At 41.7% G+C, this 23544-nt stretch overlaps 1 protein-coding gene and 1 pseudogene across 2 annotated transcripts in view; both read left to right on the plus strand.

Moving 5' to 3' along the window:
* Positions 1–23544, plus strand: part of SHLD2 (shieldin complex subunit 2) — an 86977-nt gene that overhangs the window by 9697 nt on the left and 53736 nt on the right. For both annotated transcript variants that reach the window (XM_016214746.2, XM_016214743.2), the window contains exon 3: positions 23100–23171. The gene's annotated coding sequence lies outside the window, so the exon portion shown is untranslated. The remainder of the gene's footprint in view (positions 1–23099; positions 23172–23544) is intronic.
* On the plus strand, positions 8682–12206 carry LOC148091486 (beclin-1 pseudogene; annotated as a pseudogene).

The following is a 23544-nucleotide window of genomic DNA, read 5'->3' on the forward strand; positions in this document are numbered from 1 at the left end:
GCACCCAGCAGGAGGGGACCCAATGCCAGCTCCACGCAGTTCCCCGCACTGCTGGTCTCAGCAAGGCTGGGGCGGCTCCACACACCACCATGGCGCCCCTCAGGGCTGGTCACAGATCCCAGCCTCTGGGCACCGGGAGCTCAGGGTAGGAGGGCTCCTCCCCTCCCTCATGCCCATTCAGTGCTTTCTGGGGCTCAACACAATGCTCCACAGGGAGGCAGAGGGTCCCCGTGTGCGGCTGCTCAGCACAGTCATCTGGTCCCTTACCACTTGGGTGCCACAGACCTTGGGACAGCCTTCCCTATGGTGGGCACCCCGAGCAGCAGGCGCTGGTCGCAGCTGCCGCTAGAGGCTTTGTTTTGCTAGGAAGGCGTGGTCCGCCATTAGAGGCTTTGTTTCCTAGGAAGGCACCTTCTCCTCCTGGACTCACAGCTCCCCTGGGTCCCTCTGCTGTATGCACAGGCGCTCCTTCCCCTCTCGTCGGTCCGGGTGTGGGATCCCTGCTTTTGGATGCCGTCCGTGCTCCCGAGGGGAGGGAACTCCGCAGCCTCCAAGCCTCCAGGCTCGGAGCCCAGCACAGGCTTCAGGGGGACTTCCCCTTCCTACGCCTCCCCCCGCCCCCCCATGGGACTCCGTGATGTTTCTTCAGTGCTCCCCACTTGTACTCCATCCACTCAGGTATGTTTCTCTGTTTTTTTCAAGCTGGCTATGTAGGATTTTAGGAGTAAATCAAGTCCGTGGCTGGGAGCGGGGGTGCTCTGCTGCTTCTCACATTGCTGCCATCTTCCCTGTGTCCTTATTAATCATTTTAAAGTGCATAATTCAGTATCATTAAGTATATTTACAATGTTGCACAGCCATCACCACTATCTAGTTTCAGAACTTTATCACCACTCCATAAAGAAAGCCCATATCCATTAAGCAGTCATTTCCTATTCCTTCTTTTCCCCAGTCCCTGGTAGCTACTGATCTGCTTTCTGTCTCTGTGGATTTGCCTATTCTGGATATTTTATCTAATAGAATCATACAATATGTGGTCTTTGAGTCACATATTTTCACTTAAAGTTCATCTGCGGTGTTGCACAAATCTTTTTTTTATGACTAATTTCCATTGTTTGGATAATACTACATTTGTTTATTCAGTTACAAGTTTATGGACTTTTGGTTATTTCCACTTTTTAGCTTTTGTGAATAGTGTTGGTGTTAACATTTGTGTACAAATTTTTGTTTGAATATTTGTTTCAGTTATTTAAAAAAAAATTTATAACAGTTTGAGTCAAAGTGATGACATATGCCAAGGGAAAATATCTCAAATGCTCCGAAAAATCTTTTTTTTTTTTTTAAATTTATCTTCATTGTTGAAAGTATTATAGGTATCCCATTTTCTCTTCCATTGACCCCCTCCACCTTCCACCCACCCCCTCAGGCCTTCACCCTATTATTGTCTGTGTCCATAGGTTATGCATATATCCATATCCTGTAACTTTTCGGTTAGTTTCTTCCCACATACCACACCTCTTCCCTCTTCCCTCTGAGATATGACCGTGTGTTGCATGCTTCAGTGTCTCTGGGTCTGTTTTGTTTGTCAGATTCTTTTATTCACTAGCTTCTTCTTAAAGACCCTTCAACACTTCATGTAATACTGGTTTGGGGTGATGAACTCCTTTAGCTTTTCTTGTCTGGGAAACTCTTTATCTGACCTTCAGTTCTAAATGATAGCTTTGCTGGGTACAGTAATCTTGGTTGTAGGTTCTTGCTTTTCATCAGTTTCAATATTTCTTGCCACTCCCTTCTGACCTGCAAAGTTTCTGTTGAGAAATCAGCTCATAATCTTATGGGACCCCCTTTATAGGTAAGTAACTACTTTTCTTTTGCTGCTTTTAAAATTCTCTCTTTGTCTTTAAACTTTGGCATTTGAATTATGATTTGTCTTGATGTGGGCCTCTTTGGGTTCCTCTTGTTTGGCACTTTCTGTGCTTCCTGGACTTGTAAGTCTCTTTCTTCCCCCAGGTAGGGGAAGTTTTCTGTCATTATTTTTTCAAATAGGTTTTCAAGTTCTTGCTCTCTTTCTTCTCCTTCTGGCATACCCATAATGTGAATGTTGGGATGCTAGAAGTTGTCCCAGAGACTCCTTACACTATCTTCATATTTCTGGATCTTTTTTCGTTTTGCTCTTCTGGTTGCGTGTTTTTTGTTTCCTCATATTCCAAATTGCTGATGTGATTCTCAGCGTCCTCTCCTCTACTGTTGATTCCCTGTAAATTATTCATTTCAGTTCGTGTAGCCTTTATTTTCTGATTGGTACTTTATTATGTCATTGGTGATCCCACTAGTTTCCTTAATAGTCTTACTAAGATCCTTGAGCATCCTTATAACCATTATTCTGAACTCTGTATCTAATAGCTTGCTTGGCTCCATTTCATTTAGTTCTTTTTCTTGAGATTTCTTCAGTTCTTTCCTTTGTGATGTGTTCCTTTGCCTCCACATTTTGTCTTCTTTTAGGTGTTTGTTTCTATGTATTAGGTAGAGCTGCTATGTCTCCTGGAATTGGTAGAGTGGCTTTGTGTAATAGGTGTCCTGTGGTGTTCAGTGGCTCTGCCTCCCCAGTCATCTGAGCTGGGCCTTTTAGGTGCTCCCCTGAGTGGGCTGTGTGCACTGTCTTGGTATAGTTGAGCCTTGGTTGCTGTTGGTGTCACTGGATTTACTTCAGTGGAGCTTTGGTGTTCATCGAGTCCACGTCTTGAGTGTGTCATTTATGGATGTGGTCGGGTTGTAATCCAGCATGGTCGAAGCTGACCACCAGGTGCACTGACTCTAGGTCATCCCAGAAGGTGCAAAGTCAGCCTCTGCCTGTGCTCTGCCCAGGGCCACCCAGCATGACTATACAGCAAGCCATAGATGGCTGCTACTTGTACTGGGCTTGGAGGTATCCAGGAGAGACCCAGCTATGAACCAGTGCAGGCTGCCCCTACTGCCAGGCCTGGGGCCCCTTATTGAGAGGTATGGGACACACTGAGACCAGTTGCTGCTTGTTTAAGAGATTTTAGGGAAGTCCTAAGCATGAGGCTAGAGAGGCCACTTGCATAGAAAAGCCACTGGAAATGGCTTTGATGAGCTTCCAAGTAGGGTGGGGCTAAAGGTGTGAATCACATTCCTGGAGATTCAAGTATGGCGCCTGCCTGCTGGCTCTGTGGGGGGAGAACTTGTCAATGGAGCAATGGCCTGTGCCAGGTCTCCTGTCTGTGAGAAAGCTGCCCCTCCAGCTCTATCCTTATTTCTAGGCAAGTTAGTTCCTCGACGAATGTCCCAGGTTCCTTCCCAGCTGCTGCCCAGTGCTGGAGCTCAGAGGGATTGAGTCCGTGTATGTCTGCACACAGGCCCTTTAAGAGGAACTGCCTGGGACTCCCACAGCCTCTGAGTCCCTCAGCCACACTCTCTACTGGTTTTCACAGCCCGAAGTTGTGACTTCTCTTCCCAGCCCTGGAACCCTGGGCTCGGAGGCCTGCTGTGGGGCTGGGACCCCTCACTGCTCTGGGAAACCTCCATCACTGAGATATCTCTCCTGGGTTAAACCGTGGCACCTGGGTGTGGGACCGAGGCTAACTCTCCACAGTTCACCCCAGATCTACCCGCATCTCTACTCCTCCAACCAGTCTCAATGCTTCTTCATTTCCCTGTTTGTAGGACTTTTCTCCAGCTAGATTTCAGGAGGTTCTGAGTGATGATTGTTCTTTATTTTAGTTGTAATTTTGATGTGGTTGGGGGGGAGGCGGGTATCGCGGTTACCTACACCACCATCTTATTCCATCCCCCTCCTCCAGAGAATCTTGTTTTCAGTTCTTTTGGGGTATATTCCTAGGAGTGAAATTGCTGTGGTAATTCTATGCTTAACTTATTCAGGAACTGTTAAGTTTCTCTCCACAGCAGCTGCACCATGTTACGTTTCTGCCAGCAATACTGAAGAGTTTCAGCGTCCCCACATCCATGCCAACATGTGTTATTTTCCTTTAAAAACTTGTTATTATAGCCATTCTAATAGGTATAAACTGGTATCTCATTGTGGTTTTCAATCACATTTCCCTAGTAACTAATGACATTGAGCATCTTTTCTTGTTGGCCATTTGAATATCTCTTTTGGAGAAATGTCAACTGCTTTGCCCTTTTAAAAAAAATTATTTTTATTATTTTTATTTTTCAGAGAGAGTAGGGGGGGAGAGAGAGAGAGAGAGAGAGAGAGAAACATCAGTGTTGATTGGTTGCCTCCTACACACGCCCTGCCGGGGTCTGGGGATCGAGCCTGCAACTGAGGTATGTGCCCTTGGCAGGAATCAAACCAGGGATCCTTCATACTGCAGGCTGACACTCTAACCACTGAGAAAAATCAGCTAGGGCTGCTTTTCCCATTTTTATCTATCTTTTTATTTATTTAATTTTTTTTTTTTTTTTTTTTTTTTTTACAGTATCCATGGGTTCTGCTTTATCCATGGGTTCTTGCTTTATGCTTTCCTTTTTCTCTTGAAAATTAAGAAAAACAGCGATTTAAAAAGGAATGGCATTTTGCGAACTTCCTTTATTCTTTTTTAAAAAATTATTTTATTTTAACTTATCTTTATTGTTGAAAATATTAAAGATATCCCCCTCATTTATCCCCTCCACCCTGCCTCCCTTCACTATTGTCTATGTCCATGGGTTATGCATATACACTTATAAGTTCTTTGATTAATCTCTCCCCACCCACTCCCCCACTCCCACCTCCCACTGTGATTCATCAATCTGTTCCATGCTTCTGTGTTTCTGGATCTATTTTTTCCTCAGTCTGTTTTTTAAATTAGATTCCACATATGAGTGAGATCATATAAAACTGAATCAGGAAGAATCAGAAAACCTGAATAGGCCAATAACAACTGATGAAATCAAAGCAGTAATAAAAAAAGTCCCAGCAAACAAAAGCCCTGGTCCAGATAGCTTCACAGGGGAGCTTTCTAATTCTTTAAGTTGTAGGGTTAGGTAGTTGACTAAAAATTTTTATTACTTTTTCAGATAGGCTGCAGTGCTATGAACTGCTTTCACTGTGTCCCATAGATTTTGGGTTGTTGTGTGCTCATTTTTTGTTTCCAGGAAGTTTATGATTTCTTTCTTGATCTTATTGGTAACCCATTCATTCTTTAATAACATGCTATTTAGCCTCCATGTGTTTGATGTTTTTGAGTGTTTTTACTGTAATTGATTTCTAATTTCATGCCCTTGTGATCTGAGATGCTTGATATGATTTCAGTCGTGTTGAACTTGTAGAGACGGTTTTGGGTCCTAACATGTGGTCTGTCTTTGAGAATGACCGATGTGCACTTGAGAGGAATGTATATTCTTCAGCTTTGGGGTGACATATTCTGTAAGTATCAATTAAATTCATCTGTTCTAGTGTGCCATTTGGTCACTGTTTCTGTGTTGACTTTTTGTCTGGAAGATCTATCCAGTGAAGTCAGAGGGGTGTTAAAGTCCATGACTATGACTTTATTTCTGTTGATCTCTCCCTTAAAGTTCTTAAGATTGTTATTGATAGGTCCTCATTTATTACCATTTTAATTCTTTTTTTTTTAATATATCTTTATTGATTTCAGAGAGAGGAAAGGAGAGGGAGAGAGAGAGACAGAAACATCAATGATGAGAGAGTCATTGATCAAGCCCACAACCGGGCATGTGCCCTGACTGGGAATCGAACCCTGATCGCCTGGATCCCAGGTCGACACTCAACTGCTGAGTCATGCCTGGCTGAGCACCATTTTAATTCTTTACGCCTATGTTTCTCTATTTCTTATTATTACAGCAGTCCCTTTAACATTTCCTGCAATGCTGGTTAGTGGTGATAAACTCCTTTAGCCTTTTTTTTGTCTGGGAATCTATTTTGAATGATATCCTTGCTGGATAGAGTAGTCTTGGTTTCATATTCTTGTTTTGCATTACCTTGAATACTTTATGGCATTCCCTTCTGGCCTATAGAGTTTCTGTTGAGAAGTCAGCTGACAGCCTTATGAGAGCTCCTTTGTAGGTAACAGATTGCTTTTCTCTTGCTGCCTTTAAGATTCTCTCTTTGTCTTGAATTTTTGACATTTTAATTATGATGTGTCTGGGCATGGGCCTCTTTGGGTTCTTCTTGCTTCGAACTTTCTGTGCATCTTGAACTTGTGTGAGTTTTTCCTTGACCAGATTAGGGAAGTTTTCTGCCATTATTTCTTCAAACAGGTTCTCTAACCCTTGCTTACTTTCGACCGCCCCTGGCACTCCTATGATGGGAATATTGTTACATTTCATGTTGTCCCACAGCTCCCTTAGACTGTCCTGTTTTTTCGTTTTGTTTTTTTTTTTTTTTCCTCTTCAGATCTCTGATTGAGTGATTTTTTTCTACTGTATCTTCTAATTTACTGATCTGATTCTCAGTTTCCTCTAATCTGCTGTTTATTCTTCCAGTGTATTCTTTACTTCTGCTATGTCATTCTTAATTTCCTTCCTAGTTTCCATCTCTTTTTTCATGCTATTGAGCATCCTTACAATCAGTATTCTGAACTCTATATCTAATAGATTCCTTATCTCCATTTCATTTAGCTCTTTTCTGGAGACTTCTCTTGTTCTTTCATTTTGGACTTGTTTTTTTTGTCTCTCCAATTTTGGCTGCTTATTTGGGTTTGTTTCTATGTATGAGGTCGGCCTGCTAGGGCTCTCAGTCTTTTTGCACAGTCTCTGGTGAAGGCCAATGTCAGACACTGTTTGTGACTGGCCTTGAGTACCCTGTTTGGAGCTATCAACAACCCATGGCCTGAGGTCCCCTCCGTTGGGGCTGGGTGCATTTCTACGGGACCAAGACCCACACCAAAGTCTGCTTTTTCAAGGTGCAGGTCCAGAAGCAGATCAGGCAAAGACTCAAAACACTCTGAAGTCTGCCTCTGTCTGCAGACTGGTTAATCTCATTCTCTTAATGATCCTCAGGCTGTAGAAACTCCATAGGGTAGGATGAGAGGTTTTCCAGCAGGTCAGGCAATTTCTTCCCCCTCAGGCAAAAGCTGTTTGGAAGGCAAATGTGTGCCTCTGCAATATGGGGGAATGACTTGGCACAGGAACCCAAAGGGGTGCCCTCTTAGTTCTATCTCCAGAGCCCACAAGCCTAGATTTTCCTCGCACAGCTCTACTCTAGTGTGCCCTCCCTCTGCTGGAGCCCAAGGTGAGTGGCTGCACACGAAACTGTGCATTTCCCCTTTAAGAGGGTGCCTGCATTTCCAGCTGTCGCTCCCTGGCAGACGGAAACCCTGCTGCTTTTCACAGCCAGATGTTATGTGGGCAACTTTCTCAGTTCTGGTGTTTTTGGCGAGGAAACCCAGCCTGGGGTTTAGGCCCCAGAGTCCTCAGTGGGAATCCCCCACAGCTGCAGTATCCCTCTGGACCTTCAGCTGCTGCCTGTGGGAGCCCAGCCAGCCCTCTTGTGCTTTCACACTTCCTACCAGCCTCTATGTGGTCTCCACTTTTCCTCCTTGGTTATGAGGGTGCTCTCTAGCTCGTCTTCAGTTGCAGTTAATTGTTCAGGATGGTTTTTCTGTATTTCAGTTGTAATTCCAGTTTGGTTCCTGGAAAGTGTCAGTGTAGCTTCCACTCAGCCTGCCACCATCTTTAATCTCACCTGCTTTGCCCATTTTAATTTGGGTTGCCCTTTTGTTGTTGAGTTATAAGAGATCTTTATATATTCTGAATACTAGATAATTTTCAGATATATTTTGCAAATATTTTTTTCCCCTCTAGGTTTTTCCCCCCCCTTGAACACATATATATTTAGAAAGTCACAAAGGTAGAAGAAGTGAACCATGGAAAAAGTGAGCCAGCTGGGCTGTGTGGACTTAGGAAACAAGTTACAGAAGAAAAAAAAAAGGGTGGCCCACCCGGCTGTGTGTGGCTCAGTGGTTGAGCATCAACCTAGGATCCAGGAGATCACTGTTCGATTCCCGGTCAGCGTGCATGCCAAGGTTGTGGGCTTGATCCTCAGCAGGGGGTATGCAGGAGGCAGCCAATCAATGACTTACCATTGATGTTTCTATCTCTCTCTCTCTCCCTCCCCCTTCCTCTGTCTGAAATCAGTAATTACATATTAACAAAAAAAGAAGGGGGTGGGGGCCCTTGCAACTTGGGAGAATGAAAGTAAGGGTATAGGTAGCTGGGACTAAGTTGAGGAGCAAAGACTTCAGCATGTCTTGAGAGAGAGCTTGTACTGGGGAAAGAAGGGGGTGGGGAAAGGCAAGGGCGCATCACAGATATACCTGCACTAGGTCCTCCTAAGGACCTCGAAGGTTGGGAATTTTAGGGGAGGTCCCAGGGGACTGTCTCAATAGAATCTTCATCAGCTTTCCAGGTGTGTCCTTTCAGGGTTGTGGTCTCCACTAATTGTTCAGTGCCAGGGCAGGGGTTCATTAGTCATCATAGTTGGTCCTGATATCAGCTGTGGTGGGGCGGCAGCCTGCTTGACGTTGCTGCTTTTCTGGGCCTGGAGCTGAAATACAGCTTTTGTGACAGCATGGATGGACCTGAAGATTATTATGCTGAGTGAAATAAACCAGTCGGAAAAAGACAGGTACCACATGATTTCACTTATATGTGGAATCTAATGAACAAAACAAACTGACGAACAAAATAGAACTAGAGGCATGGATATATGGAACAGACAAAAAGGAGACTTTTTAGATGATGTGATCAGCGAATACATCTTTAAAGAGGTGATTTTTGAGCAGATACTTTAATGTACTGGGAGACTGAACCATCAAAAATCTGGGGAAAGAGCCCTGCCAGAGTGGTTCAGTTGGTTGAGCACTGTGCACCAAAAGGTTGCTGGTTTGATTCCCGGTCAGGGCATAACCTAGCTTTCCAGGTGTGTCCTTTCAGGGTAATTATAAAATCAGTAATTATGAAATCAGTAATTATATATTAACAAAAAAAGGGGGGTGGGGGCCCCAAAGTCTTTGCTCCTCAACTTAGTCCCAGGTACCTATATCCTTACTTTCCATTCTCCCAAGTTGCAAGTCGCAGTAGAGCTGACAGGGCATAAATCCTAGATCCCTGTTTGGGGCATGTATGGAAGGCAACTGATCAATGTTTCTCTTTCCCTCTCCCTCTCTCTAAGCATGTCCTCGGGTGAGAATTAAAAGAGAAAATTCTGGGGAAAGAATTCTGCTTCAGAGGTACAAAGTTATAAGATAGTGTCATTCTCACCCTGCAAACCAATAGAAACCAAATAAGAGTCATTTTTAAAAACTCCTCAAAGAGTTGAGTACATAAGAAAACCTAAATGAACTAAACTGAAGAAAGTAATGAAACTTCATAGCTGAGAAGAAACCCATGGCTGCTGTGGCTGCTGTGGAAGAGGCATCAACTATAGATGGGGAAAGAACCTGCCAAACTTTCAACATTCTTGTAATGGCCATACTTGGGCTGGTCTGACTGGGTAAAATCCTGAATAGTCCCTGTTCCCTTTCTACCAAAAGGCAAGTCTGTAGTCAGCCCCCCAGCTCTTACCATAGGTCTTCACTAAATGTCCCCCCGGTGGGGGGAGAGGGGAGTAAGGGCTAGGGAAGTAGAGCTGACAGAGATCCTACCTGGGGAGTAAGGGCTAGGGAAGTAGAGCTGACAGAGATCCTACCTGAGGCACATGGAACTTCCCCAAATGCATGGCAGCCACCCTTAGAAGAAGGGGTTCAGGAAGGGTGAAGGAATAGAGCAGGAGAGCTGAAGGCTGAAGGCCAGGAAAGAGCTGGAGATGGCCCCCACCCCGCATTCTGGCGTTCTGTGCTTTCAGTCACCAAGGACTGAGGACGGGCCAGGAGAGGTGAGAGATACTCCTCCCTTTCATTCCCGGCCTCCACGTCATGCATGGAAGCTGCCCTCCAGAAGGAAGGCTGGGGAGGAGGAAAGATACCAGAGCTGCAGACAGCAAGGTGTGGGACTGGAGGGCAAAGAGAATTCTCTAGCAAATGAAAAGCCTGGCAGTCATGCTTACAGCACCAAGAGAGCCCCCAGTTGTTGTTGTCGTCTTGTTTTTTTTTTTTTTTTTTTTTAAAGTAAACTTAATTTTTAAGAGTAGTTTTATCTTTAGAGAAAAATGGCAAGGATAGTACAGACGCGCCACACCCAGTTTCCCCTATTATTAAAACCTACATTAGTATGGTACATTTGTTACAAGTGTTGAACTAATATTGATATATTATTTTTAGCTGAAGTCCATACTTGATGCCCTGTCCTTTGTTTTTACCTAATGTTCTTTTTCTGTTCAGGATCCCATCCAGGGTTCCACACTACATGTAGCTGTCATGTGTCCTTAAGCTCTTCTTGGCTGAGTTTCTTGTACTTCCCTTGTATTTGATGACTTTGCCAGTTTTGAGGAGTATTGTTCAGGCATTTTATGGAATGTCCCTCTATTGGTATTTGTCTCATGTTTTTCTCATGATTAGACTGGGATTTTGGGTTTTTCAAAGAAAGATCACAGTGCCATTTTCAGTACATTGTATTAAGGCTAGATTGTCACCATGACTTATCAGTGCTGATGTTGACCTTGATCACCAGGTCAGGGTAGTGTTTGTCAAGTTTCTCAACTGTAAAGTTACTCTTTCATTCTTTCTTTCCATACTTACTCTTTGGAAAGAATCTCTATGGGCAGTTATGCTCCCCCTCCTTGATGGACTAGCTACATAAATTATTTGGAATTCTGTGCAGGAGGTTTGTCTCTTCTCCCTCATGTATTTATTTATTCAATCATATTTGGGGTTATAATACAATTACTACTTTATTTTGTTGGTGAAATTGTTCAAACTTGGTTCTTTCAGTTGGCTCCTATGTCTCCTTGACATTACCCCCATCAGTGTGTGTGTGTGTGTGTGTGTGTGTGTGAGAGAGAGAGAGACAGAAAGAGAGAGAGAGAGATGCACTTTCTTACTTTTTGGCACTAGCTGATGCTCTATTTTGTGTATCTCCTGCCCTCATTGGCTATTTCTCCAAGGAGCCTTGGTTCCTTTTATTAGAGAATAGAGAAACCAAGATCTAGGTGCTAGATGTGCTTGATGCTACTGGTGTGTTGTTGGTTGTAGGTCCTCTCAGCTGACAGAGTCAGGAAATACATGTGTATATTCACAGATTAGTATATGCACATACCTTTAAATATTTCTATGTCTATATTATGCTAAATGTGAGTTCTTGCTGAGGTATCCAACTCTAATCCATCATTCCCCTTGCTTATCTGTAAACTCCTGTTCCAATAGTGAGAAAGCTGGCTCACACCATTTGTCATCTGTTTACTTAATGATTCAGTTCCCGTGTACATGCAAAGTACTCCCACAGTTTTGAAAACTGGTGGTTTAGCTGTGAAGAAGCACAGGCACATCTCTGGAATCCTACCTGGGCTCACATCCCAGACCCTGATCAACCGCTGAGCCACACTGACTGGGCAAAGATATTTTTAAACAGATTAAGAAGTGAAAGAATTTGTTTCTAACAGACTTGGACTGCCAAGAAATGCTAAAATAAGTTTCATGAGCTAAAGACAAAAGAGACCAGGTTTGGAGGCCAGGGAGAGAATAAGTGAGGACAAGAGGGAGACACTTCAGGAGGAGTTGAAGGATGTGGAGTTGGAGGAAGCGCGGCTGGTCCAGGAGCTGGAGAAGGTGGAGAAGAACCGCGAAAGAGCAGCTGTGGCTCTGGAGGCAACCCAGGTAGAGACTGAGATGCTGGATCAGCAGGAAAGGCAGTACCGTGGGAACTACAGAAGCTGCAATGGCAACTTTTAGAACTGTATGACGGACTGGTGAGTGTGGAGAACCAGCCACTAGGCTTGGCTAGCTTGGCTGGAGAAAACCAACCCCTTCAGGTCAACACTTGAGATCCACCATGATGGCCCCTTGGCCATCATCAATAATTTTAGAGTGGGCAGCCTCCCAAATGTCCCTGTGCGCTGGAATGAGATTAATGCAGCCTGGGGGCAGACAGCCTTGCTGCTTGTGGCCCTGTCTAACCCAGCTGGTTTGTAGTTTCAGAGGTATTGACTCATTCGCTGGGGAAACCACTCCTATCTGAAGTCTTTAACAGAGGACCCTATTGAGCTGCCCTTGTTCTTTCTGTACCAGGGGGCAGAGTGCTCTCTCTTTCTCTCTCTCTCTCTCTCTCCCTCCCTCTCTCTCTTTTTTTAAAATCCTCACCTGAGGACATGCTTAGAGGAAGCCAGAAGGAGATAGATGATAGATAGATGATAGATAGATGATAGATAGATAGATAGATAGATAGATAGATAGATAGATAGATAGATAGATGATAGAAAGAAAGAAATTCTTCAGGCAAAAGGAAAACGATACCAGAAGGAAAGATGAATGTATGCATAGAGTTCCAGAAATAGCAATTATGTGGGTATATTATAAAGATATTTAACTAATTTTTAATCTCTTTAAAGGATTACTGATTATATAAATCAAAAATAGTTGCAGCATAGCCCTGGCCAGTATGGCCCAGCTGGTTGGAGCTTTGTCCTGTATACTGAAAGGTTGTGGGTTCGATTCCCAGTCAGAGCACTTAACCTAGGTTGCAATTCAGTCTCTGGTTGGCGCACATATGGGAGGCAACCAATCTATGTTCTCTCTCACATCAGTGTTTCTCTCTCTCTCTCTCCTCTTTCTCTCAAAATCAATAAAAACATATCCTCGGGTGAAGATTAAAAAAAATTGAAAAATGTTGCAGTATATCATGTGGTTTATGACATAAATAAGTGAAATGTATGATAAAAATAGCCCAAAGAATAGGAAGAGAAAAGGGAAGAATGCTGTTGTAAGGCCTTTAAATTAAGTCGAATGGTACAATATTATTTGGAGACAGACTGTGTTAAGTATATTAATTAAAAATCCTATAGCAATGGCTAAAAAGGTACAAGGCAGAAATTATACAAATAATAATGCAGTTAAAGGAGTGTTTGGAGGGAAACGTATTGCATTAAATGCTTATATTAGAAAAGAAGAAAGGTTTCAAATCAGTGGTCTAAACCAGAGATCACCAAGCTTTGGCCTGTGGGTCAGACCCAGTCCCTCACCTGTGGTGTGGCCCGTGACCTAGGAGTGGCTTTTACGTATTAAAATGACTGAAGAGGATCAAAAGGAGACAGTTTGTTACACATGGATTCGCAGTTTGAAGGGGATTCAGGTATTGGTACCCAAAACCTTTATTGCAGCCTCACCAAATTCACTTGTTTACATATTGTTTGTGGCTACTTTTTGGCTCTATCTGCAGTGTAACTATTTGTACAGACTGTGTGGCCTGCAAAGCCTAGATTGTTACTTTCTGACCACTTCTAGAAAAAAACTGCCAGCCTTGGCTATGGCTCCTACAGATATTAAAACAATAATATGAGTGTATATTTCACTGTTACCATTTCTCTTCAACATTGGAGTATTGGTTGTAGAAAGTATGATAAGCCAGGAAAGAGGAAATAGGCATAAACATTGGAAAAGAAGTGAAATTGTTATTTACATATGATGTGGTTGTATAGATATGAAAACCTGTGGAATCTACAGAACAACAGTTCTCCAAGTGAATTTAGCAAAGTCAGTGCACAGGATCATTTGTGTTCTCTATACAAGTAATGAACAATTTGAAAACTGTAATAAAAACTATCATTTTTGAGTATTAAAAAATACATCAAGTACCTGTGAATAAATCTAACTAAGGTTATGTTCTCAACACAGGAAGGTAGAAAATGTTGCTAATGTTAAGTTAAAAAAGAAAAGACTTAGATGAATGGTGATATACCAAATTCATAGATTGGAAGACTCAGTATTGTTGAGATGGAATTCTCTCTAAATCGACTTATAGATTCAGTTTAATCTTCATTAGCATCCTAGGAGGCTTTGTTTGAAGAAGTAGATAAACTGATTCTGTGAACTTACTGAAATGCAAAACACGTAAGAATAGCCAAAATAATTTTGAAAAAAACAGAGTTGGAGGCCTTTTGTTTCCTGATATCAGGATTTTTCATAAAGCTACAGTAATCAAGACATGTTAGGGTATTGGCATAAGGATAGACATATATGTAGATCAATGGTATATTATAGAGAGTTCAGAAATGGACTCACATTTTCCCACCTAAGTGCCAAATTAGTGGGAGAAGGAAGACACATGTTGCTCTAACTTGGTATCGATGGAAAACTGTGATCTACCACCTCAAATCCATACACAGAAACAAATGTGCAATGGATTATATATTTAAAATGCAAAAGGAAAAACCATACAACTTTTGTATTAATTCTCACTTCATGACAAATTCTCAATACTTAGTGGCTTGAAGCAACAAACATTTATTACATTGCAGTTCCCCTGTGTCAGGAACTCAGGAGGAACTGAGCTAGATAACTCTGGTGCAGTCTCTCATGAGGTTGTAGTCGGGATGTTGGCCGGAGCGCGGTCATCTGATGGCCAGCTGGGCTGGCGAATCCCCTTCTACGGTGGCTTCCAGTGCCTGTTGGTCAGAGGCCTCAGCTCTTCACTGGCTGTTGACAGGAGAGCTCAGTTCTTACTAGGGCTGCTTGAGTCCCCCCACAAGGGCAGCTGGCTTCCCTCAGAGTGAGTGATCCAAGAGTTTTTAAACTGCCATAGCTTCTAGCGGGAAAAACCCCCAAGATATCCTTATGACCTTATATCCTTATGGGTATTCAGAGAATTCTTGGATAAGATACTAAGAGAAACAAGATACATAAAAGGAAAAAAGTGATAAATTAGACCTTATCTAAATTAACATGATTGTCCTTTAAAAGATACCACTAAGAAGATAAGTAGGTCAGCATCGAGTGGGGAGACAGTATTTCCTGCACAGTTATCTGTCAGACGACTTCTGTCCAGGGTATACGAAGAACTGCAATAGCCCAACAGCAAAAAGAGGAAAAGAGGAATAACCCACGAATGTAGTGAGGAAAAAGCATGGACAGACTTTCCCCCAGAGAGGCTATACTGGTGGCCAGTAAGCACTTGCAGAGGTACTAAACCTCCCTTACCAGGGCCATGCAAAGTCAGTGCGCGGCGAGATACCATTTCACACCTCACAGACGCTCAGCTCTGAGAGGACCGACGATGCGAAGTGGGCGTGATGTGGTGCGGGGGGAGCGCACACATTGCAGGGGGGTGTGCAAGGTGGGACAGCTGCTTTGGAGAACTATTTGTCATTTTCTAATGAAATTCGACATTTTTATCTATCCTGTGATTTGGCAATTCTACTCCTAGATATTTAATGAAGAGAAATGAAAACGTGCCCAGAATTATAAATTCACGGATGTTCATAGCAGTCTTATTCATAATAATTCCAATTTGGAAACAACTGAACTGTCCATGTATAGGAAAAATTGATTGAAAAATTGTGGTGTATTCACAGTGTTCACAACTGATATACCTAACAACACAGATGAATCTCAAAACCATTAAGCAAAAGAAAATAGACATAAATGAGTATTTTACTATATGGGCTATAACTACTTTGAAGTGAAAGAAATCAGAAATAATTGAGGTTCTGTTAGAAATCAGAAAATAATTGTTGGTTGGCAGGGGCGGGAAACTATTTAGAAAGAGACCTGAGAGAACTTCCTGAGGTTCATGGAACTTACTTGTAGCTTATTTTGGGTGATGGTTACATGTATATAGACAATTGTCAATAGTCATTAAGACCTGTGCATATTATCAAATCTTAATTATAACAACATTTTAAAACTAGAGTCTAGGGAAAGGATGGTTAAGCCTGAGGGGACAACGTGTGCAGTGCTGAGGTGTGCTCTGGGGTAGTGAGGTGGTACGGCCTGGGTCAGGACGGCAGCTCTGTCATCTGCAGCTTGTTAGATTTACTCTGTAACTTGCTAAGCAACAGGACTTTAAATTGAATATTTAATTTTTTGGAAGCTTAGCATCCATTACCAGATTATTAAAATAGAGAGAGAGGTGGGGGAGAGGAGGCAAGGAAGGAGGAAGAGAGAATGTTTCAGATATGAAGGGAGCAAGGGATTTAAAGGAGAGAGAGATGTCCTCTGAAAAGCCATTTATTCACCTCATTAAGTTTATAGTAAACCTTCCAGTGGAATTCTTTGGTAATGATGATCCTTTATACCAGGGGCGGGGAACCTTTTTTCTGCCAAGGGCCATTTGGATATTTATAACATCACTTGCAGCCCATACAAAATTATCAACTTAAAAATTAGCTATGAAAAAGTCTCCTAGATTTATTGAATTTCGAGTCCCGCCTGCAGTTGCCTTCACAGGGCCAGACCAAATTATTTTGTGGGCTGGATGTTCCCCACCCCTGCTTTATGTCGAAGTTTTGTTCTTTTCATACCTCTCTAGGTAGGTCAGTGCTCTGTGTGTTATATTGTGTATGACTCGATGGCGAGGGGCTGGCTGGGCTTCTAGCTCCACAGCTGTGCAGACAGAAAACCAGAGAGGCAGTGTGGCCCAGTGGTTAAGAGCTTAGGCTCTGCAGTTTGATTTTCTGCATTCTAGTCCTGCTCCACTACCTACAGGCTATGCTACCTGGGCACGTTCCTTAACTTCATAAACCTCAGTGTTCTTGAGCTGGCAGGAGGGGAAGAAGGAAAACCAGTCAGGAGGCTACTGTAAATAATCCAGGTGGTGGTGATTTGTACCAGAGCAGTAGCAGGTGAAGGCAGAGAAAACTGGTCAAATTCTGAATGAATTTTTAGGTAGGATGGAAAAAATTGATGACAAATTGGAAGTAGAAAAAAATTAATCAGTGAGGATGTCAAGGTTTTTAGCCGGATGAACTGGAAGAATTGAGTTGAGTATGACTTTCTACAAAGGAATGCCAGGGCTTAGGTTGCAGAGTTTTCCCCGCCCTTGATTTCGTTTTGTTTTCCTCTTTCTTAGGGGTGGGTGGAAATGAGAGCAAGCGGAGGGGTTGGCAGGCAGACGCCTGGGACCCACCTTATGCCTATGAAATCATGGTTGCTGGGTTAGTCCTTTTGATATTACATGGTGTGGGGGAGGGGAAGTGAAGTGTTCCATTTTAGGATTTCTCCTGCCACCTTCCTCAGAAAGGGTGAGCCTTGGACAAGTTGACATCTCACTGTCTGAGACATTTTGTAGGAGAACTGGACCCCAAGGTCAACCCCAAGGTTGACCCAGAACCTGCCAGCCAATCTCTTATTCCTCTTAGTTACCAAACAGGTTAATACTCTTTTCTACCTCATTTATTCGTATCTCTGCTGTGAGATTCCCCAATGAGTATTATGATTTTAGGTACAATTCAACCTCATTTCAATTAGTATTTAATTATTTAAAAATTTTACAGGAAAACGGAACAGAATGCTTTCCTTTACCAATGTTACTGATAAAATGTATTAGGAGGCACACTGTTCCCTAATAGGACATTTGTTCCTGTGTTTATGTGTTCTTAACTTGGGCGACTACATAATTTATCTCCAAACCTAAACTCTTAAGAGTGAACCAGGAAACTGACTCAGCAGGACACCAGATAAGCATGCTTAAACTGGGACTGATCTGGGCCTGTCAGAAGTATGCTCACCCTATTCTTAAGGCAGAAAAGCAGCTAGATTAAGGTACAGTTCCTGTTTAAATGCTGGGACTTTACTGGGAGAAGACAGATGCCTAGAACAGGGGTGGGGGGGAGAAATCCCCACTGTACTTCGAGCAGGACTCAGCCCACTGCACTCACTAACCTCATGTGGTGCTGAGAACATGGTTACTGGTGTTTCACTTGAAAACCAGACTATTGCAAAGGAAATCAAAGCTCAAGCACAGAGATTTAAGCCATCAATTGTCTTCTCACAGGTTTGTTTTAGTAACTTCAGATAAATGTGTACTATCTTTAAATTTCAATTGCTTTTGTTTTTGAGGGACAAATAATGCATATTTTTTCATAAGTCACATAAAATATGGCAGTGTTCTAACATTTTAGATATGAAATTCAGGTATTAGAATTTAGTGACTATTAATAATTTTTAAATTTATTTTGAGAGTATGTTTATTAAAACAGGGAACAGTGAAACAAGGAAGGGCAACAGGAGAGCCTAGGCAGGGCTGCTTTGGGTCACTGAAAAGTCAGAAAAGGGGGCCTTGGAGACAAGTTCAGGTGGTTACCCCTGTTTGCAAGTCTAGTGGGGACCCTTAGAGTAGGAGATGCGTGCCTGAGAGGGAAGAAAGGTGTGCGCATGCTCCTGAGAGAGAGCACCACCATTAGTAATTTTTTTTTTTTAAATCCTCACACGAGGATATTTTTCCATTGCTTTTCAGATAGAGTGAAAGGGAGAGAGACACACATTGATTGGCTATCTCCCCCTTGAAGGGGGAGATCGAGCCTGCAACCCAGGTACATGCCCTTGGCTGGAGTCAGACCTGGAACCCTTCAGTCTGTGGGCCGATGCTTGAACCACAGTGCCAAACCGACCAGGACCACTATTAGTAATTCTTAAGAGTAAAGAGTTCAGCCCTGGTCTGGGAGCTCAGTTGGTTAGAGCATTGTCCCAGTATGCTAGGGTTGTGCGTTCAGTTCCTGGTTAGGGCATATACAGGAAACAACCAATGATGCATGAATGGGTGGAACAGCAGATGGATGTTTCTTTCTGTGTCCCGTCCTCTCTCTCTCTTAAAATCAGTTGAAACAGAAAAGGAATAAAGAGTTCAGCAGGAAGGTACCTAGTACTCAGGTTGTCAGTACTCAGTGTTACTTCTTAGCACAATGAATTAAGATAACAACTTGTACTGATTAAATGAGATGAAAGAATAAAAGAACGGTTTCTTTTTACCACCACTTGTACCAGTCATGTGGACAACACATGTGTTTCTTACCTAGGAGAGGTGATGGTCTCTAATGTCAAGGCAAATGGTGGTAAACTGAATACTGTTCTTTAAAGATAGAAAATAAGATCTTTCCATATGTAATTTTCTATAGTCTCCTTATTTTACATATCAGTATATTGAAGAAAACCTTTTGCATGATATTTTATAGTCTTCATGATTTTAAGTGGCTATATAGTTTGCCTTTGTATGGATGTGCCATAATTTATTCAACCAGATCCAGTCAATGCTCATGTTCTTAGCTATTCTAGCATACACACAGCACTGCTGTGAACGTCCTCGTAGCTCGATCTGTGAGAGTATATATACTGTTTTCCCCTTTAGGTCATATTCCTAGAAGCACAAGGTGGAGACTGAGGGGTCAGGATTTTAAGACCGTTGGTGTGCATGGCCATATTGCCCCCCACTAGCTTTACTGGCTACACTCCTACCAGTGCCAGCCCCTTTCTGACACCCCTGTTTCTTCTTCAGGAATGTTGGCTAGTTTGATAAGTAGAAACATTTTCTCATCAATTTATAAATTTTTCTTTCATTTTATTAGGAAGGGGAATGTTTTTAGTTTTTCTAACCATGTGTTTTTCTGTGATACACACCTGCCTGTCTTCTTAACCTGCTTTTCTATTACTTTGTATGTCGCATGTGTACATGCTTGCATACTCCTCATATGTTAAGGATGCTAATTCAACTGTAATTTAAAATTCACTATTTTTCAGTTGGAAATGCAAATGAAGCAACTGTAAAGCACTTCTGTGCCATCGTGAACTAGCAGACTTACTTTTTCAGATGCTATCAAAGTTGTGATTAAGACTGGGAGTCTCAGCCATGGTGTATGGCATTCCAGAGTGTCCAGTTCCCTTGCAAACAACATAATAAGGAATATCAAGAGCCATATGACCCAGTAATTCCATACCTGGGGGTGTATCACAAAAATAATTGAAAATTCATGCTGGCTGCCCCAAATAATTTATTGCAGCGATGGCTATAATAGTGACAGTTTAGAGCAAATTAATGAATTAGTAATGGTTAACTAAATTAGATTCATTATTAAAATATTAGGCTAAAATTAAAAATGATTAGGAAGATTCTAGGCTATAGGTGGCATATATAGATTGAAGCAGAATACAAAATCACTTCAATTTTATGGTTACAACTGTGTCAAATACACAGTAGAACAAAAACTTGAAGGAAATACGGTTAGTTGGTTTTTGTTTGTGTCACCAAGTATGTGTGTGTAGAGTTAGTTTATTTTCTTTTTTAATTGAATATATTGGGGTGACATTGGTTAATGAAATTATATAAGTTTCAGGTGTACAGTTCTATAATATGTCATCTGTATATTGTATTGTGTGTTCACCACCCCAAGTCAAGTTTCCTTCCAACACAATTTATCTTCCCTCTACCCTCTTCTACCTCTCCCACCCCCTTTCCCTCGGGTTAGAGTTTCTGAGGTTTAAGATTAACATTTTTTGAGTAATTACTCCATGCCCATGTTACAGTCACTGTCAAATAGTGATTGATGTTCTCATTTGACAGATAAAGAAACTTAATCTTCACTTGACAGGTAAAGAAATTTAGTTTTTTATTGTGGATAGTTTCAGAATATACAGAAAAAGAAAGAATATATAATGAACCCATGTAACTATCATCTAGCTTCAACCATTTCAAGTTTACATTTTAGTAAGTTGCAGAGTAGGGTTTTAACAAACTACCACAACCTTACCTCAAAACCCATGTTTTTAATTACAGTCCTATGCTGTCTTTTTGTTTTACCTTTTGATGCTATTGAGGACTTTATGGTGCTTAGCGTTTTGGATAAAATAGAATGGAGAGGCATATAACAGTGAGCTTTTTAGTTTGGTGGTAAGGTGGAAAAAGCACTGTCTTTTAACTACATATACTTTGGAATAAGCATTTTTAGTTGCAGTGTTCTACAAAGACAAACCTGCTGATACAGTTCATCCTGTTTTAAAAATCTTTGACCCATTCATCAGACTCTGACCACTCTAAAGATAAAGGGTTATGGTTGTATTGGTCTTTCTGACCAAAGTGGCCTTCTGCAGATTGAGAAATTGTATAATTATTAACTCCGGTAATGGACATGTACTTGCAAGTTTCATCTGGTATCTTAATGAGCTTTAACCCTCTGAGTACACCCAAAACATATCTAGAGTCATTGAAATTTATCAGTTGTCCATAACTTAACTCTCAGTCTGTGATTTTTGCTCTGATAAATAACTTTGTTTCCCCTTGCCCTCCCTGCATCTTATCCCTGCCCTGCTCACACACGCATAGTAGCCTTAGGAATAAAGACTTTAAAAAAAATTTGAATTAACAGGACCATACTTTCTAGTCAGTTTTGTGTGGGGGGGGGGGGGGGAGTCTGGTGCCTACAGTGGTATATATTTAGACAAATAAGTGAAGGCACACTGAAGTAGTTATTATGTACAAATAACCTGTGTTTATAGAACCTTGATTTTCTTCAGATATCTTATCCTGGGAGATCTTCCCTGAACTCTGAAGACTGCTTTGTGTCACCCGTGTTGTCACCATCCCCCTGCCTGCAGGGCGAACTTGAATTTAAAGACTCTAATCCAGTCTGGACATGGGGTCACTTAGTCATATTTCCTCTTCAGTAAAGAGGCTGAGGAACACTTGTGATCTTGCTCCCTGGCATATGTTGTCAGTTTGCCTCAAATAAACTCTTATAAAAATAAAAAATAAAAAGAAAGAGGCTAAATAGAAACAATATTGCTTTTTCATCTACAGTAATTGTGTCAAAGTGATCCTAGAAATATGTCTGATGTTAGGGAGAGTGGTTGGTTCAGTTAACTGATAAAGCATAATCGGGTATTTAGTAGTTAAATGAATGGGCTGAGGTGAAATTCTGCAGAGTTGTGTGGAATGAAAAGAAGAGATGGCCCAAGGAAGAAGAGGGAGAAGTACTGGAGGTGGAAGAACTAGTTAGGAAAGAGGAGTGTTCTAGAAACTCAGGAGAGTTTCACAGTCGGAGTAGTCAAGCACTGTGAGACTTATACAATTTGGACTTCACTGTTTTAATACAGATGGCAAATAGAGGTCAGATTGCAGGACATTCAGGACATCGAAGCAGTGAGTGTCCTACACTCTCGTTAAACACTTTGGCCGTTACCCATAGCAGGCCTGTCCCTTGAGTAAGGCAACTCAGGCTGCTGTCCTGGATCCTGTGTTGGGGTGGGAGGTGGGGTGACTCAGGGGCTATATTGTCCTCTTTTTTTCTGAATATTTAAATTCAGTTTTAAAATTTTGTCACTAATCTAAAGAACTTAATAAACTGATGAACAGAATAGATTCAATGACATGGAAGCATGGATCAGACTGATGAATCTCAGAGGGAGGGAGGAGGGCGGGTGGGTGGAGGGGGAGAGAGTAACCAAAGAATTTATATGCATATATGCACAACCCAAGGACATGGACAATGGTGGGGAGAGGGCCTGGGGAGGGGGAGGGGACGGGGTGGAATGGGTTATTGGAGAGAAAAAGGGACATCTGTAATTTTAAACAAACAAACAAAAATATATATAGGTGTGGAATGGAAAATAAATAATATGAAAATTTTATTTTTTAAAATTGGGTGTCATAAAATAAAATTTTAATGATGGTAAATTAAAAATAAATAAATAAATAAGTAAATAAATAATAAAATAAAGTTTTGTCACTAAAATTGCAGGTAATGGGCAGTTCTCCTTTGGTTGAGTTGCCCCAGGCTTCTCCCTCCTAGGGACACCCTGCATTTGATCCTGTGGGAGCTCAATATTACTATTTTATAATTGTCATTTTCTCTCTCCCATTGGACTGTTAAAGCTCCTTGTTATTATTGTTTGATTCCTAGTGCCCAGCATAATGCCTGACCTGTAGCATCGAGTAGATATTTGTTACATGAATGATTGAATGAGTAAATCAGTAATTACTTGTCTTTTAAGCACACAAGAATTCCAATTTGATGGTCTCACAGGTTCAAAAACGTAGAATGTTTTGAGAAAATGAGGTTTGATAAACAGTTTCAAATGGCAGTCATACGAAGATTGAAAACTGACTTTTGGATTTGGCTGTTACAGGTTATTGGTTTCCATAGCAAAATAGTGTCATAGCAACATGATTGGAGTAAGAGCCATCTTTAAGTGGGTTGAAAATAAACGGGAAGTGAAAACACAAGAAAAAGCAACAAAGAAGGTTTTTTTGTTTTGTTTTTAAAGATTTGAAGCTAAAGGGGAAGAAACCATTGGGGAGATACCCAAGGATTCGAGACAGGGATGTCCATTATCACAGTAAGTTTATGCAGCTAATGTGAATACCTGTAAGTGTGCCCACCTGCGCTTCAGGGGAATGTGTTTCTTGCTCTTCAACTTGGTTTTGAGAGCTTTTGAAGGTTTTTGCTCTGCTGTTTGGGGCCCTCTAGTGGCCAATCTAATAATGACATGTAAATAGTAAAATGTTAATTAGATGTAATATACTAAGTTATTTCTTAGGCAAGTTATTCTTTCTATAAGGATTAGATGAGGGTGAGATATGTGGTTATAGCAATTAATGATGCTCAGTCCTCTTTGACTTGTTATGGGTCAAAACTTGATCTAAACTTACTATAATTTTGTTTCCTTGGTGATAATTCCCTCTTGTTAACTGTTTGAACTTTGCAGGGCA

Source organism: Miniopterus natalensis, chromosome 14 (assembly GCF_054644295.1).
Source record: "Miniopterus natalensis isolate mMinNat1 chromosome 14, mMinNat1.hap1, whole genome shotgun sequence".
Classification (NCBI taxonomy): domain Eukaryota; kingdom Metazoa; phylum Chordata; class Mammalia; order Chiroptera; family Miniopteridae; genus Miniopterus; species Miniopterus natalensis.